At 45.4% G+C, this 15173-nt stretch overlaps 1 long non-coding RNA gene across 1 annotated transcript in view; it reads left to right on the top strand.

The window, feature by feature from the left end:
* Positions 1-12945: 12945 nt before the first annotated feature.
* The window catches only part of LOC110143657 (uncharacterized), a 91828-nt gene continuing 89600 nt past the window's right edge, over positions 12946-15173 (top strand). Inside the window, exon 1 of the long non-coding RNA XR_002315647.2 lies at positions 12946-13100. This is a non-coding gene — a long non-coding RNA (uncharacterized lncRNA). The remainder of the gene's footprint in view (positions 13101-15173) is intronic.

Raw genomic sequence — 15173 nt, forward strand, 5'->3', positions numbered from 1 at the left:
TGGAGATCACCTATGGATCTTAACTCAGTCATTAAGAGATTGTGGCTTCAGGGAGGATTCCAGGCTCAGCAGCCCAGACACACCCAAGCCACATACCATGTGCCCCCACCTAGAAGTGTGTGGGAGCCAGGATAGGGGAGAATACTAGGGAGCAGGAGGATTATAATAAGACTGTACCTTTGCACCACACATGCTTTTCTTTCCCCCTGCCTTGGCATCCAGTTACGATCTTGCATTCTTTTACATTGAATAATAATAATAACTCATTAACCACCTGTCAACCCTGAGATAATGAAGACAGGTGGAGGTCGGGTGTTACAGCTAGGAAGTGGATGGAAGGTTCAAGAGTGGCCAGTGCCGCCGACCACTCTCTTGCTCCCCTTCCTGGTGGTTCTCGTCCTGGTCTCACAACAGCTCCAGAAATGTCTCTGCAGTTCACGGAGTCTGTCTCGCTGGGCTGGAGACTGTGGAACTGGCCTGGGAGACTGGATCCTGCTTCCTGGCCCAGTGCTGTCTCTGCTCCCCCTACCCTCCAGCCCTCAGGGCCTCTACTGCTTCCTTCTGCCTGTCCGCAGTCAGCAGTTGCCCATGGACTGTGAGTGTCCCCAACACCACCACAGATCTCAGCCTCAGGTTCTTGTCCCCTGAGAACTCAGCCTACAGGGGCCAGGAACCCCAGGCCACTGGTGGATCAGTTTATGTGAGTTTTCTGATCCATGGAATCCTAACTTGTTTTACATCTGTGACCAGAAACTGCCTTGGCCCTGGAGGGACATTTGTAGGACAGGGGTGTATCCACAGATGGACAAGACACAAACAGAAATCTCATTTAGAGGGAGGCGAGGTGTGAGGGGCACTGGAGGGAATTCCAACTGTGGACTGAGGGGAGTTTCCAAGTAGTGGGAAGAGTGGAGACTCACCTCCATGTCTTCCTGGCAAAGGGAGGAAGAACACGTGTGCATTCATTCTGTCATTCAGTTATTCATCCATTCACTCAGCATGTACACGTGCATGCTTAGTCGCTTAGTCTTGTCTAACTCTTTGTGACCCCATGGACTGTAGCCCATCAGGCTCCTCTGTCCATGGGGTTGTCTAGGTAAGAATACTGCAGTGGGTTGCCGTTTCCTCCTCGAGGGGATCTTCCTGACCCAGGGATTGAACTCGTGTCTCTTGTGTCTCCTGGATTGGCAGGTGGATTCTTACCACTGAGCCACCTGGGAAGCCCCAACATGTACGCGTTGAGTACCTATTCTGTACCAAGCAGTGTTGAAGCAGGGAAGAAAACAGGTAAAATTCTTGCCCTCAAGGTGCCCTCACCCCATTCTCCTGGAGAGGATGGTGGGGGCAGGGGTGAGCAAATAAAGCAAGTACCTAGTAAATTAGATGACAGGGACAAGTGACATGGCGGAAAGCAAACCGGGGAAGGGGGCATGGAAGGCTGGTGAGGTGGAATCTGTCTATATATGGATCTTCCTTGTAGTTCCAGATGGAGCTAGAATCAGATTCTTTTTGTTCTAATCAACCTGGGCATTATTCAGAGATGCCAGATTCAGATTTACTCCATTTAGGTAAAATGCAGGCAAGTTCACTATCTGGCATCCAGAGTTAAAGAGAGGACTTAACAGTAAAGCTACTGTCTGTTCCAGACGGGGCCCAGCACACGGAGCTGCGCTGCCCGGGTGCAGGGGAGGTGCCCAGGAACCCGGGGTGGGGAGTGGGAACACTTCTATCAGTGGATCTCAGTGCTCAAGGCCAGAACGCATACATGTCCTGGGCCCTAGAGAGGTGGCCAGGCAGCTAACGTGGCTGGGCATTCTGGGGCTTGAGCTTCCCTAACGTGAGACTATAAACAAAAAATGTGGCTATAAGCCCACCATGTTGTTACATGTTAAATGGGGCTCTGGTACCTGAACCAAATCAGCATTAGTCACCTTCTACTTAGGGCCCACGAGCATCTTCTATTTTCACAGTCCACAGGGAGGCCCAAGAAACACAGATTTATGAGAGAATGGCTTTCTCTTGGCCACATAGTTCCATTCTGAGGTACTAGGGGCTGGGCTCCAACATGTGCATTTTGCAGGGTACCCAATTCAGCCCATAGCAGATGGGCAGTGGCTAGATGAAGAAAGGCCTGGGAGCTGTGTGAAGGAACGTGGATTTCATCTGAAGTCTCACACAGAGCAACAATGCTCATGTTTATATTTTACAGAGTTCTAATAGAAGCAGTGAAGGGAAAGACTTGAAGGAGGGTGGAGATGGGTTTGAAGGTGCTGGGGGTTCTCTCTGAGAGAACCTGGCAGAGGGGAAATGCAGGGGGCAGAAGCAATGACTTGTGATGGGTCATTTGCAAGGGTGCTGGACAGAGTGAGTTAGATTTCTGGTTTGGACTACTGGGTGCACTGTGGAATTTATAACCAAGAGTTATAAAGAGTCCTGGAGAAGTCCTGGAGTCCTGGGGGAGAGTCCTGGAGGAGAGTGTGGCCCAGGCAAAGGGGTGGAGATGGGTCCAAGATGGTGGGGGGACATGCTGAGTTTGAGGCACCAGTGGGACATGAGTGGAGGCTGATCTTCAGCTCTGGAAAGAAATCTAAATAGAGACATGGATTTGGGACTCATTAGTTTGGGTGGTAATTGAAGCCATGGGAATGGAGGAGGGAGGGGTACTGGCCATGAGTCTGAAGATTCAGAAGTGAGCTGAAAACTCTTGTTAAAGCTGGAGATGTGTGTGCCCAGAATGACAAATGCTCTGCTGATATGGAAACCCCGCTAATTATTATGCCCATGTTCTGTCTGAGGAGTCACTGGAGACTGGGGGTGCGGAGAGATTCTCTGGTCTCCTGGGTGTTAGCTCTCTTCCCAAGCCCGCAGGGTGTTTAACCAACTTTTGAGATTTAATGAGTTACTGGACGCCCTTCCAGCTGAGTCAGCCCAGGGCCCTCTCCTGGGATGGGCTGTGAGTGGCCCTCCAAGACAGAACCACCTGCTTTATCAGGCAGGAGGATGGGGGTATGACTGCCCAGGCCAGCAAGATCCAGTGGCTGGTCTACATAGCATCACTAATGATGCCAAATGACACCAGTGAAGGAAAAGTGTTTGCTGAACTTTGAGGATGCATGACACATAATTTTGGTAGTCATAGCAGGTTCGTCTTTTTTAAGATGTCTTTCTTGGACTGCTTTTAAAGTAATACCAGCTGACATGTATAGAGTCCTCACAAGTCCAGATGATGTGTGAAGCATTTTTCCTGTGCTGGCTCACTCCATCCTCACGGGTAGTTGTGCCCATCTCACTAATGAACGCAAAAGCTCAGAGAGGGAAGCAGCTTGGGTGAGACTGTGCAGTTTGCAGTGGAGGGGCCTGTACGTGAACCCCAGCAGGCTGATGTGAAGCCTCCCATGTTGTCACTTGGCTGATGCCTGGTGTATTCCTTCATGGAAGGGACACCTTCCCTGTTTCCCTGGCCTCACAGTCAGACACACATCTGGGGCTTGTTTCTAGCTCACCCCATGGGCTGGCATGTGACTTGGGTCAGTTGTTTACCCTCTCTGTATCTCAGTCTGCCTTTTTTTGGTAAAATGAGACCATTATGCCCACTAGAATGGGACTTCAGAGTGAGTTTAGTGATAATGAGGCGTAATGATTGTGAAGCACTTGGCTCCATGCTTGGAACAGAGTAAGTGCCTGTGGCAGATGGTTCCACTCAGAGATGGCCATGACAGTATCTATCCCATCCCATAGGCTCTTTTACATCCCATGGTGACACTTCTTCACTGACCATTGGGTTTAGATCCCGTCCTCTTGAACCAGGAGGTACCTTTGTAATCACCTTAGCCAACAGGCTAGGATGGAAGTGACGCTAGGTGACTTCTGAGACTAGGTTATAAAAGTGTCTGCCTGGCTCCCTCAGTGTATCTTGAGACACGTGCCGAGGGAGCCATGAACCAATATGTAAGCTGTCTGGTTATCCTGTGGCCGCTGTCCTGGAACGTGCATGTGGGGAGCAGAGATAGAGCCCAGAGATTCCAGCCCCCAGACCTTTGAGTGTGTGCAAAAAGTGTGTCAGTTCCTACTCACTGAGAGTTTATGAGCAATCATAAAGGCTAATTAGATTGCCTGATAGCAGAAGGTTTGGACTGTGCAAATGAGGGCAGTCAGGATGAGAGCCCTGTATATGGCAGCAGAGGGAGGGGCATTCTCCCTTATCTCTTCCCTGAGAGGCCTCTGTAAGCTAAGGTAATAAGACATCCTTTGGTGCATCATTTTACACTTCCCTCAACACTTCCATATTAGTAATCTCATTTCAGCTACACCATATGCCTCCAGGTTGGAGTAGGACAAGGGCTATTTACTCCATACTCCAGCTGAGCAAACTGAGGTACAATGAAGGGAGGGGACAAAATTCAGGGACACATAATTTGTTAGGGGCAGAGCAAAGAAAGTGTGCTATCCTTGCCTTCAAAGCCTAGCTCTTCAACTTGCTAGCTGTGTGACCTTAGGCAAGTTACTTAACTTTTCTGTGCCTCAGTTTTCTCATCTATAAAATAGGGATTGAAATGGTACTCCTTTATAGGGCTGTGGTGAATATTAATTTAGATACTTCATGAGAAGTGCTTTACTAGACAGTATGGAAAAGCTGGGAAATGGCTGAATGGGGGGTTTCAAATCAGGTAGTCTAACTCCTGACTCCACACTGGTGGGCCCAAGTCCTGGAAATTCCTACCAATCCTCCAAAAGGAGGTCAAACAGCAATATCCCAGGCACTCCCACTATTCCCTGGAGAGCCTAACTTTGAGTCCACCTTGGCCACTGTGCCTTGATTACATGATGCCTGAATTGAAGGCAGCACCATCACCGCCTCTTTTTTTAGTGCAGTCCAAGATTTCACTGTTTTTTTTTGTGTGTGTGTGTGTGTTTTTTTTTTTTTTGCAGTTAGAGCATACCTTTGACATCCTGAGTTGGCAGTAAGATCTGAAGCGTCCTCACCACAGGTACTCACATCAAGCTGAGTTCCTACCCATCTAGGATTGACGCAGGTGGAGATGTAACAAAACTGACTAGGGCATCATTAATTTGTTATGAAAGATTTTGCTTTGTTGACATCAGCTACTTGCAGAAGAACCCAGATGAGTTCTTCCTCCCTGGGTACTTGGAAATACCCCTATGCTGGTTCTAATTCATCCTCCTTTTTTTCTCAAGTTAGTAGGAGTGGCTTCCTGTTACTTGCAACCAAAAAAGTAAGTGATGGACTGACTTCTGGGTGGTCCACATGTAGGAAGGGAGGAGGTGTAGCGTGGATATCTTGCATGGCAGAATGTAGAGAAGGCAAGCGCTGGGAGCTTGTGCCATGTGTCACGTCCAAGCCTGTGGCTGGTGTTATGGGTGATCATGAGTCTTTCCTGCTGAGTCTGGATGTGACTAGCTTTGATCAGCTGTCCCTGAATGTGAAGAGACCATGTTCTAAGAGGACACTGGTGTAATTAATCAGGCTTCTAGCATTTTGGTTGTTCAGATGGCTTCCTAGCTCCCTTAATGTACTGCTATCTAACTCACATTTTTCTAGCTTGCTCACAAGGATGAAATGATATTTTTGTCATGTATTTCTTGCTGAACTACAAATTCTCTAAGTGGCCACACTGCTTGATCCTACTCATCTAGCAAAACTATGTGTGGTACTGGCTCAGATGGTCACTGGGTGGTCGTCTCTGGGCCCCACAGTGGGTGGGTGCATCAGAGTGGATGGAACCCAAGCCCAGAGCCCACTGGGCATCCCTTTTGCAGTCAGTGGTGGGATGTTAACTCCTGTGAGTGCATTTCCATCATGTGTCTTTGCTCAGGTGATATATGGCACATGGCAAATGGACTCTGTTATGTCTACGGCTCTTTGTGTAGCTCCTAGGCAGTATTGGAGGACAATGCTGACTCAAGTAGAGGCTGAGCCACCCTTGATGCTTTTCTGCTTTGTCTTTGAATCCTGCAAGTTGTGCCCTAATTGACCCCCATTCTCTCCCCACCTCGGGCCCCAGTCTAGGGACACCTTTCTATTCTGGGGAGATGTAAGTTCACCCTTACTTATATTCTCTCAAATATATTGTCTATGCATAAGCCCTTCTAATTTGCCTGTGCCTTGGTTTTTGAAGCTCAAAGTTAGTCATTAACTTCTTTTTTCTTTTCCTCCACTTTATTTTATGCCATCACTTCCTTAAAGGGAGGAATGCAGACTGCTGGGCTAAATAAAAAAAGAAGAGAGACACAGGGCTATAAGGAAATGCCAGAATGAAAAAGCATATTGGTGCGTATTTTAGAAATGTTATCCCACTGCACAAATTATAGAAACTTGTTCAACCTAGCCTAAGTAAGTTAGAGCAGTTTATGATAAGAGTGAGGTTTAGGCAAGGCATGGGGAGAAACATCTGCCTGTCACTAACGATGGGGTTCAGGAGCCAGGCAGCGTGAGAAGCTGGAAGAAGGCACGCTCACTGTTGTCACTGTATGGTTTCAGCTATCTCTCATCCCTGCCCTCCTTGGATGTCTACTGGGCTCCTCTCTCTCGAGACTGGCTTTCACGTGGCCGTGGTGGGCATATGACATATGGACCCCCAGCCCTGCCTGTAGCTCAGATGGTGCCTTTGTACCAATTCGAAAAGCTGCCCTTTCACAGAAACACTTTACCACCATCTGCTGAATACTGTATTAAAAATACATAAATAAGGGAGGATTGCAAATGTAAATATCCACTCCAGAGTTGTTTAATGAACAGCTTATAGTGTTGTGTGCTGTGACTGCAAGGGTGCCTCCAGTTATTCTCAGAAGCAGCCACAGAGAAGAAACAACATTCTTGAGTCTGAACCCTAGAGAAACTCTGGTCCAGCCTGGGCCAGGTGTCCACCTGCCTGTGCTTCAGTCAGCAGTCGCAGGGGGCCGGCTGGCCGGTACAAAGGTGTCTTCAGACAAGTAGCTGTGAAGGTTGGGCAGACCACCCCAAAATGCACATGTACAGGGATTTATCACATGCATGTTAGGGTAGTTCTTTGTCAAAGCCCCCAAATTTAACACACCCTTTAAAATACTGAATCGATAAATCTCAAGATAAATGTTCTTTAGCAGGACCAACAGGGTAGTTTCTTTTGGGACCAACCTCTATACAGGTCACCTGATGCATTGTTGTCTAGTGTTGTTGCTTAAAATGGGATGATCAGCCCAAATGTCAGTTCCTCAGTAAACCGTACTTGATCCCTTGAGGAAACAGCATTTCCTTCACTCAAGCAAGGTCAATGAAGGGCGCTTTCTTTCTTTCTTTTTTTTATTGTGTCATGCCAATTTTATTTATTTATTTAATTTTTTAATTTTTTCCATTTATTTTTATTAGTTGGAGGCTAATTACTTTACAACATTGCAGTGGTTTTTGTCATACATTGAAATGAATTAGCCATGGATTTACATGTATTCCCCATCCCAGTCCCCCCTCCCACCTCCCTCTCCACCCGATCCCTCTGGGTCTTCCCAGTGCACCAGGCCCGAGCACTTGTCTCATGCATCCAACCTGGGCTGGTGATCTGTTTCACCCTAGATAATATACATGTTTTGATGCTGTTCTCTCGAAACATCCCACCCTCGCCTTCTCCCACAGAGTCCACAAGTCTGTTCTATACATCTGAGTCTCTTTTTCTGTTTTGCATATAGGGTTATCGTTACCATCTTTCTAAATTCCATATATATGTGTTAGTATACTGTAATGGTCTTTATCTTTCTGGCTTACTTCGCTCTGTATAATGGGCTCCAGTTTCATCCATCTCATTAGAACTGATTCAAATGAATTCTTTTTAATGGCTGAGTAATATTCCATGGTGTATATGTACCACAGCTTCCTCATCCATTCGTTTGCTGACGGGCATCTAGGTTGCTCCCATGTCCTGGCTATTATAAACAGTGCTGCGATGAACATTGGGCTGCACGTGTCTCTTTCAGATCTGGTTTCCTCAGTGTGTATGGAAGGGCGCTTTCTCAAAGGTGAGGGCAGAGTTAAGGGAACCCAACAGTATATTGCTGGAGCTAGCAAAAGCCGGCGGCCTTACCTCTGCTATACTTGAATAAGTAGGAGTAGGAGCAGCTTTTGGGGTCGAGAAAATGGTCAGAGTTGTAGGGATTGCATAGAGGGTGCCTGGCAGGACCTGTTGCCTCAGGTGCAGGGAGGCAGCCAACTCACTAGGGAAGCTGCTGGGAAAGTAAACATCTCGACCTCACTCTCTCCTCCTCTCCAGGCTCCTGCCAGTGCCTTGATTGTCTGAATCTAACTGGAAGCCAGGAGACAAGGGATGCTGTTGAAACAGTCCATATATGTTAGCTTCCTGAGGGTACAAAGGATGGAGATAGATGGGAAGTGGATCAGGGAGAGGCAAATGGAAAATATCCAGCACATCCCAAACTAGGTCCCTCTCCTATTTGCCGCTCCAGAGGACTGCATGTCCTCATCATAATGCTCTTTCTAATTTATTGTTTCTATAGGGAGATTAAGCCTTCCAAGGTGGCTCAGTGGTAAAGATTCTGCCTGCCAAGCAGGAGATGCAGGTTCGATCTCTGGGTTGGGAAGATCTTATGGAGAAGGAAATGGCAACCCACTCTAGTATTCTTGCCTGGGAAATCCCATGGACAGAGGAACCTGGTGGGCTACAGTCCAAGGGGTCACAAAGAGTCAGATGTGGCTTAACGACTAAACCACCACCTTTGGGAGATTAAGCATATGGTAAGGATTTTGTCTGACTTGTTCATTGCTCTATTCCCAGTGCCTACCACTGTGCCTGCTTTGCAATGGTGGGGAATAGTGCTTGGGAAATGAGGGGGTGGATATGTTTGAAGGCCATAAATGTCTTTGAGAACAGTGAATCTCCCAGCACAATGCTTGCACATAAAGGGAAACTTCTGGTGAATAAATATCTGTACAGTTAAGTGAATGGATGAATCCTGAGGATAGGGAACCCAGAAAACTTCATGGTACCAAGTTTATGTCAAGATTCACTCCCAAATTCGTTAAATTTAGCAGAACCTGTTCCTTCCTGAGAGGCCCGGGAGCTTATACATGAGTCATCTTCTCCCACCCTTTATCTATACCACCTTGGTCTGGTAGTATCCACTCTATTTCCTCAGAAGCAGACTAGGGATGGTCACCTCAGCCCTAGTGGAGGAGTGAACCATGATCAAGGCTGAGACCATCAGTCTCTCCCTGGGAATCAGCCTCTCAAATCCACCGATGATGGAGAATGTACCCCTTTCCTTGCCCTCTACCTTTTTGCCCTCAAATTGATCAGAGGTAGTGCTTGTTCCATGCATTAAAAAACTGATACACTCAGATACCAGACTTATCAGGTCATAAGCTGATGTGTTTACAGTCTTGGGCTTTGCAGCTACACTGCTTGATTTCACTTCCAGCTCTGCCAATTCTTAGCTGTGTAACATTAGGCAAGTTACTTGTCTTCTCTGTGCCTCAGTCAAGGATTCAATGAGTTAAAGCATGTAAAAGCATGTGCCTGGCACATGGTAAGCACTCAGTAAATTTTATCCGGGTCTTGACCACTTAAGCAACTTGCGAAAAGATAATTGATGCAGTTATATTTTTTTAAGCAGTGGGTAAATGAAAGTAACAATCATGGAATAAATTGGAATGAATAAGACATTTCTCAAAGGTTATTTGTATCTTCCCACCCACTCTGCTATAGGGTAAGTATAGAGAAAAAAGGATTGAGAACTATTTCTAAAGGAAGCATTAAAAATGAGCTAGTGCCTTTTTAATTTTTCAAGAAAATCTAGAGGCCAGTGGCTGTATCTGGTATTCACTCTTCTCTTTCTGCAAAGTTCATGGGTTCTTGGCTCTAAATAAGCTTAGTTCTCTATAGCTTCCCACAAGGAAATTAAATTTTCAGGTCCTGCACAAAAGTTTAGTTATCGCTAATATAATCATCTGTGCTGTCACTGCAGGGCTGTAGGATTCAGGAGGGGGGAGAATGGGATTTGACAGCAATAAAAAAATTCCTCCTCTGGCCCTCCCTCTCAGACACTCAGACATGTGTTCCTCAAGCACACACCAGCACGACCATACACGTATGTAAACAAAGGAGTGGACTTTCTCAGACAGTTACTCTGAGTGATTTTTAAAAAACTCAACCCAGCCAGCCCTTTGGCAGTGTCTTGTTAGCCTGAACCAAGTGTTGAGGGAGCAGGAGAGAGGGGGTGCCATCAGCATGGTCATGTCCTGGTCCTGCCTTCCAGGAGATCTCATGGTGATGTGCTGGAGTAGGGGGTAGAGAGAGAGAATGCTTACCAGGATCTGATAAAAGGTAGACGGTGATAAGGGCTATGTGAGAGGTTAAAAAGTTGCTAAAGGTTGCGCTCTTTAACTTATTTTATATGTGATTCTGTGTAGTAGTTTTGGAGTTAACCAGCCTTGTTCTGCCATCTGGATTTGATTGTGGGATTCACTGCTTAAAAGTAGTGACACTCTGAGGTTAATTTCCTAGTCTGTAACAGGATAGTAACATCACCTCTCTGTATGTGCTAAGATTGCTTTCTGTGGCAAATAACAGAAGTCAGATGGCAGTGGCTTCACCAAATAAAAGTATATTTTTCTCATGGAACGAGCAGCTCAGGGGTAGGCAATTTGGAATTGGTACAGTTGTTCAAGGGACCCATCAAGGATGCAGGGTCTTGCTGCCCCAGCATCCAGGACCACAAGGGGGCTATTCCAGTTTCAGGCAAAATGGCAAGAGGTCAGCTTTGAAGAGCTTTCTGGAGAGCCATACTTAGTTATTCTATCTGATCCTTCATTGGCCACAGCTATGCTGGGATGTGGAGAAGGCAATGGCAAGGGACAGGGGAGCCTGGTGGGCTGCCATCTCTGGGGTCACACAGAGTCGGACACCACTGAAGCGACTTAGCAGCAGCAGCATGCTGGGATGACCAACCCTACCTACAAAGGAGTCTGGGATATCAAGTATTTTAACTGGACACATTGTTGCCTCAAACATAACTAAAGTCCTGTGAGGAAGCAAGAAGGAGAGACCCCAGCCTATCTGCAACACAATCTTGGAAATTGTTGAGAGGACTCCCTGAGAAATGTCAAATTCTTGGCCCAGTGCCTGACATGTAACTATCATTAGCAACTGAAACTCTTTCCAATGTCTTCTCTGAGGAGGATACCAGTAATGTGGCCAGTGAGGACTCAGTCGTCCTCACTGACGACTTCCTCCAACTTCTGCTCATCTGAATCTGACTCATGACTCATGACTCAGGCAGTCTCAGCTCCTAGACAGTCTTTCCTCTCTTCTCTGGTCCTCAAAGGCATCACCTGCTCTTTTGAAAACCTGTAACACAAAATAACTACTATATTACTCAAATGTAATTTAACACATGTTTCTTTGTATGACTAATTTATACCTGTGTTTATTTTTTTTTCTCCTAACAAGATTATAAATTTACTGAGGACAGAAATGATGTTTTATTCCTGCATCCCTGCCTCAAAGTTTTGTTACTTGTTCTTACACAGAGTAGATACTCATGTTGAATAGATTGTAGGGTTTGGGAGGCAGCCAGCTTTTGTTTAAATTGCTAGTAGAGCTGGGGATGTGGTACTCCAGAGATTTATCTGCACGTGTGCAGTAGTGAATCACATTCTTTGGGTCATTTGCTATTCTGTATACATTGGTTTTCAGAGCAGAGATAGCCAAGATATGGTCTAGTAAACATAGATTGTGGTCACTCTCTGAAAAAAAGCAGGGTAAAAAGTGAGGATAGAATGCCTACTTAGAATCAAGTATTCATTGATTCGTTCATCCATTCAACCAAGTGCCTGCTGGGCACCATACAAAGTTTGAACCTCTTGATCCTGTGTCTCTTCCTACAACTTCTTCCAGTCTTGAGGCAGGATGAGCTCCTTTGCTCAGAAGTACTCACTTCCTTCAGGTTTTGACTCAAGGGGAATTCCCTGAGCCCATCAATTTCAAAACCATTTTCTATTAATAATCTTGACTCAGCCACTTGCTTTCAAGGGGAGCCCTGACGAATAATTAAGAAAGTAGAACATGAAGTAGGACTACTGTGAGTGGGAAAGCCCCATACACACTTTCCCCTTTTTATCAGCTCATATCCTGGTCTCTTTTGGGTCCCTATGTGAGCTATCAGTAACCCCCTCTCTCCCGGTTCCATGTAAGGGAAAGGATTTGTCTTAAGCAGATTATATTTCATCCTTTAAAACGAATTCAGCAATTGATTTCTGAGCCCCTGTTATGTATTAAGTACTATGCTGGCACGGATGACAAGAACACAAAGATATTAAATCAGTTAAGGAACTGATTAAATGTTTGATTAGAGTGTGCAAGCTAATGGGGGTGTCTTCATCTTTGTAAGACTGATACAGCACTTGCTCTGTGCCAAGCCCCATGCTTAATGCCGTACATACTTTTTCTCTTTGGATCTTCTGAGGATTTACAACACTGTGAGACAGGTGGAAGATAGAATAATTATTTTTATTTAATAATTATTTTATATTCTATTTAAGATAGAGTTTTTATCTCTCCCTTTCCCCAGCCACTCACCTACCTTCTGCTTAAAGTTGAATCCATGAGGGAGGGGTAAATGTTAGAGATCTAAAAAGGATCCAAAATTCTGGAAAGAAACCACTTGTTGGCTGGGTGCCCCATACCAACGTGGGGTGACACCAGTAGAGTAGAAACAGCAGCATTTTCTGAGTAGCAGAGGCTTGTGATATTTCCCCTGCATCTTGCCTCTGAGTCTCTTTCGAGTACAGAGTGGGTGGATGCGATCTGAAGATGTCCCTTAATAGAGGAGAGGAAGGCAGTTAAAAAGTCATAGTCAGGTGCCAGTGATGGGGGTCACTGTGATGTGATTTAAGGTGATGTCATAGCAGAGTCTTTATTGTGGATGAGCCATGGTTGGGGCCTCAGGATCAGCAGAGCCAGGAAGATGCTGAGTCACAGGGAGGCAAACCTGCATGCTCTGTGCCACTATTCCATCGGCTGTGGGCACTTTAGAAGCAGGAATGACAAGGGAGAAGCTACCATCCAAGACCAGCAGGACGACATATCTCGGCTAAGGTCAGCTGTGATGTTGAGTGGTATCTGGACCTACCAGGATGACAGGCTTTATGTGGAACAGATGACCTTCCCATGAGGCCAGGGGGTGATTTGGGAAAAATCTTTCTGGTGATTTAGCTTCCCCCTCAAGGGAGACAAGAAGGAGAGGGAAAAGGGAGAGTTTTCGATTCAATGTAATAAATTACCCATAGAGATGTGTTTTGCCAGAGAAACAATGGCATTATTGTAATGTGGTTTGAGTTTTTTTTTTTTTTTTTTTTTTAACATTTGCAAGAACAGAGGTTTCAAAATTTTGGCTGAGAATTTTATATCCACAAGAGGAGTTTAGGTAAAAATCCTTAAATATTTTCTTTTCTAGTCTCCTGCTCTTGCCTTTTTCCTCACAGAGCCTCCTCATAATCCAAAGTGCCTGCCAGGACCAAGGTGGATGTTAAGTCCATGAATAATGGCTGAGGCTTCATTAGTAGACTCCATCGTTTCTTCAAGGGAGCACATATTCATATTCATCTTTTAATCAATGGAGAAACTAGAGGAGGAGTTTCCCTGCCGAGCTGAGGGGAAAAACAGAATGCCCTTGACCAGAGCCCTTCTAGATTCTACACTAGAGTCTTCCTTGGTGGCTCAGTTGGTAAATAGCCTGCCTGCAAGGTGGGAGACCCAGGTTCAATCCCTGGGTTGGGAAGATCCCCTGGAGAAGAAAATGGCAACCCACTCCAGGATTCTTGCCTGGGGAATCCCATGGACAGAAGAACCTGGTGGGCTATAGTTCATGGGCTCACAAAGAGTCGAACATGACTGAGTGCCTAACAGAGTCCTTCTGGCTCCTAGTTCCTTCTTGGTGGAGTCAAGGTGGCCCTGTGAGAGCACATGAGGGAAGAGACAGGAGGTGCTGGTGAGAGAGGTGGCAGCTATTTTGAACAAGGGATTCTTCCTGTCAGTGACTCCATCTTTACTCAGACCCAGGCTCCAGTTCAGAAGTTCAGCTCCTTTCTCCAACACCCACTCTCAGATTCACACACTCACAGAAGAACCATCCTTCACCACAGCTAACATTGACCCTGCCCTGAGGCCCTTTCCTCTTCCAAAGGCAGGAAGAGGAAGGAACCATGGAAAAAACAACAAAACCAAGAAAACCTACTCCTTTCCTGGGAGTGCAAGCAATTCCACTTAACTTATTTTGCACCAAATAAGGATGCTGAGGAAACTGAAATTGGATGACTCCCGCAGTGTGGGTTCAACTTATAGAAACTCAATATACTAATTTACAAGCCAGATCGATTAAGAGATGATTATGCACTATATAGGCAGCTACTTTGTTTCAATATGGGATTCCTTTGAGCGTTTGCTCCCTAGGGCATCTAAGAATTTGCTTATAGATCATGACTATTGGATGGAAGGAAGAGGGGAGCAGAAAAATAGTAGGAGGCCTCATCTACTATAGATGCAGGAGGAATGAAGAAAAAAGGTAAAGTACTTCTGAACATGATATAAATCAATGGAAAAACAGGATGGATTTCCCAAATGTAATGTATATGCAAGTTTGCATAGCATTATAAAATAATATAGTATTTACTATTATTTTTACTACTATATACTGAAACCTAATGTTTACTACTATATACTGAACTAGTTTACTTACATGCATCCTTACAAGAGCTAAAGGAGGTAGATATTACCATCCTCATTCTGTAGATGAGTAAACTGAGGCTCAGGATGTGAAAAAACTGGTCAGAGGTCTCAGATATTTCGAGTTCACATTACTCTATCTATCAACAGTCATAAATCCAACTGTGGGTATTTGTCTCTCTCCTTCATTTTTGGTGTGAAGCAGAAAGGGTTATCAGTATTCACTTCTCTATTTGAAAAATGTTCTTTAAAAAGGAAACTATTTTTGGATGGAGTGAATTAAAGAATAAACACGAATCTTACTGTTAGTTTATTTTCACTGAGTGCACACACTCCTCCAACGATAATTCATCCAGGATGTGAGCTGGAACTCATTAGGAGTCACCAAGCCTGAGGGAGAAGATAAAACCATGATTAAAGACATCTGAGCCCTTAAGGACAATTTAT

Source organism: Odocoileus virginianus, chromosome 3, assembly GCF_023699985.2.
Source record: "Odocoileus virginianus isolate 20LAN1187 ecotype Illinois chromosome 3, Ovbor_1.2, whole genome shotgun sequence".
Lineage (NCBI taxonomy): Eukaryota > Metazoa > Chordata > Mammalia > Artiodactyla > Cervidae > Odocoileus > Odocoileus virginianus.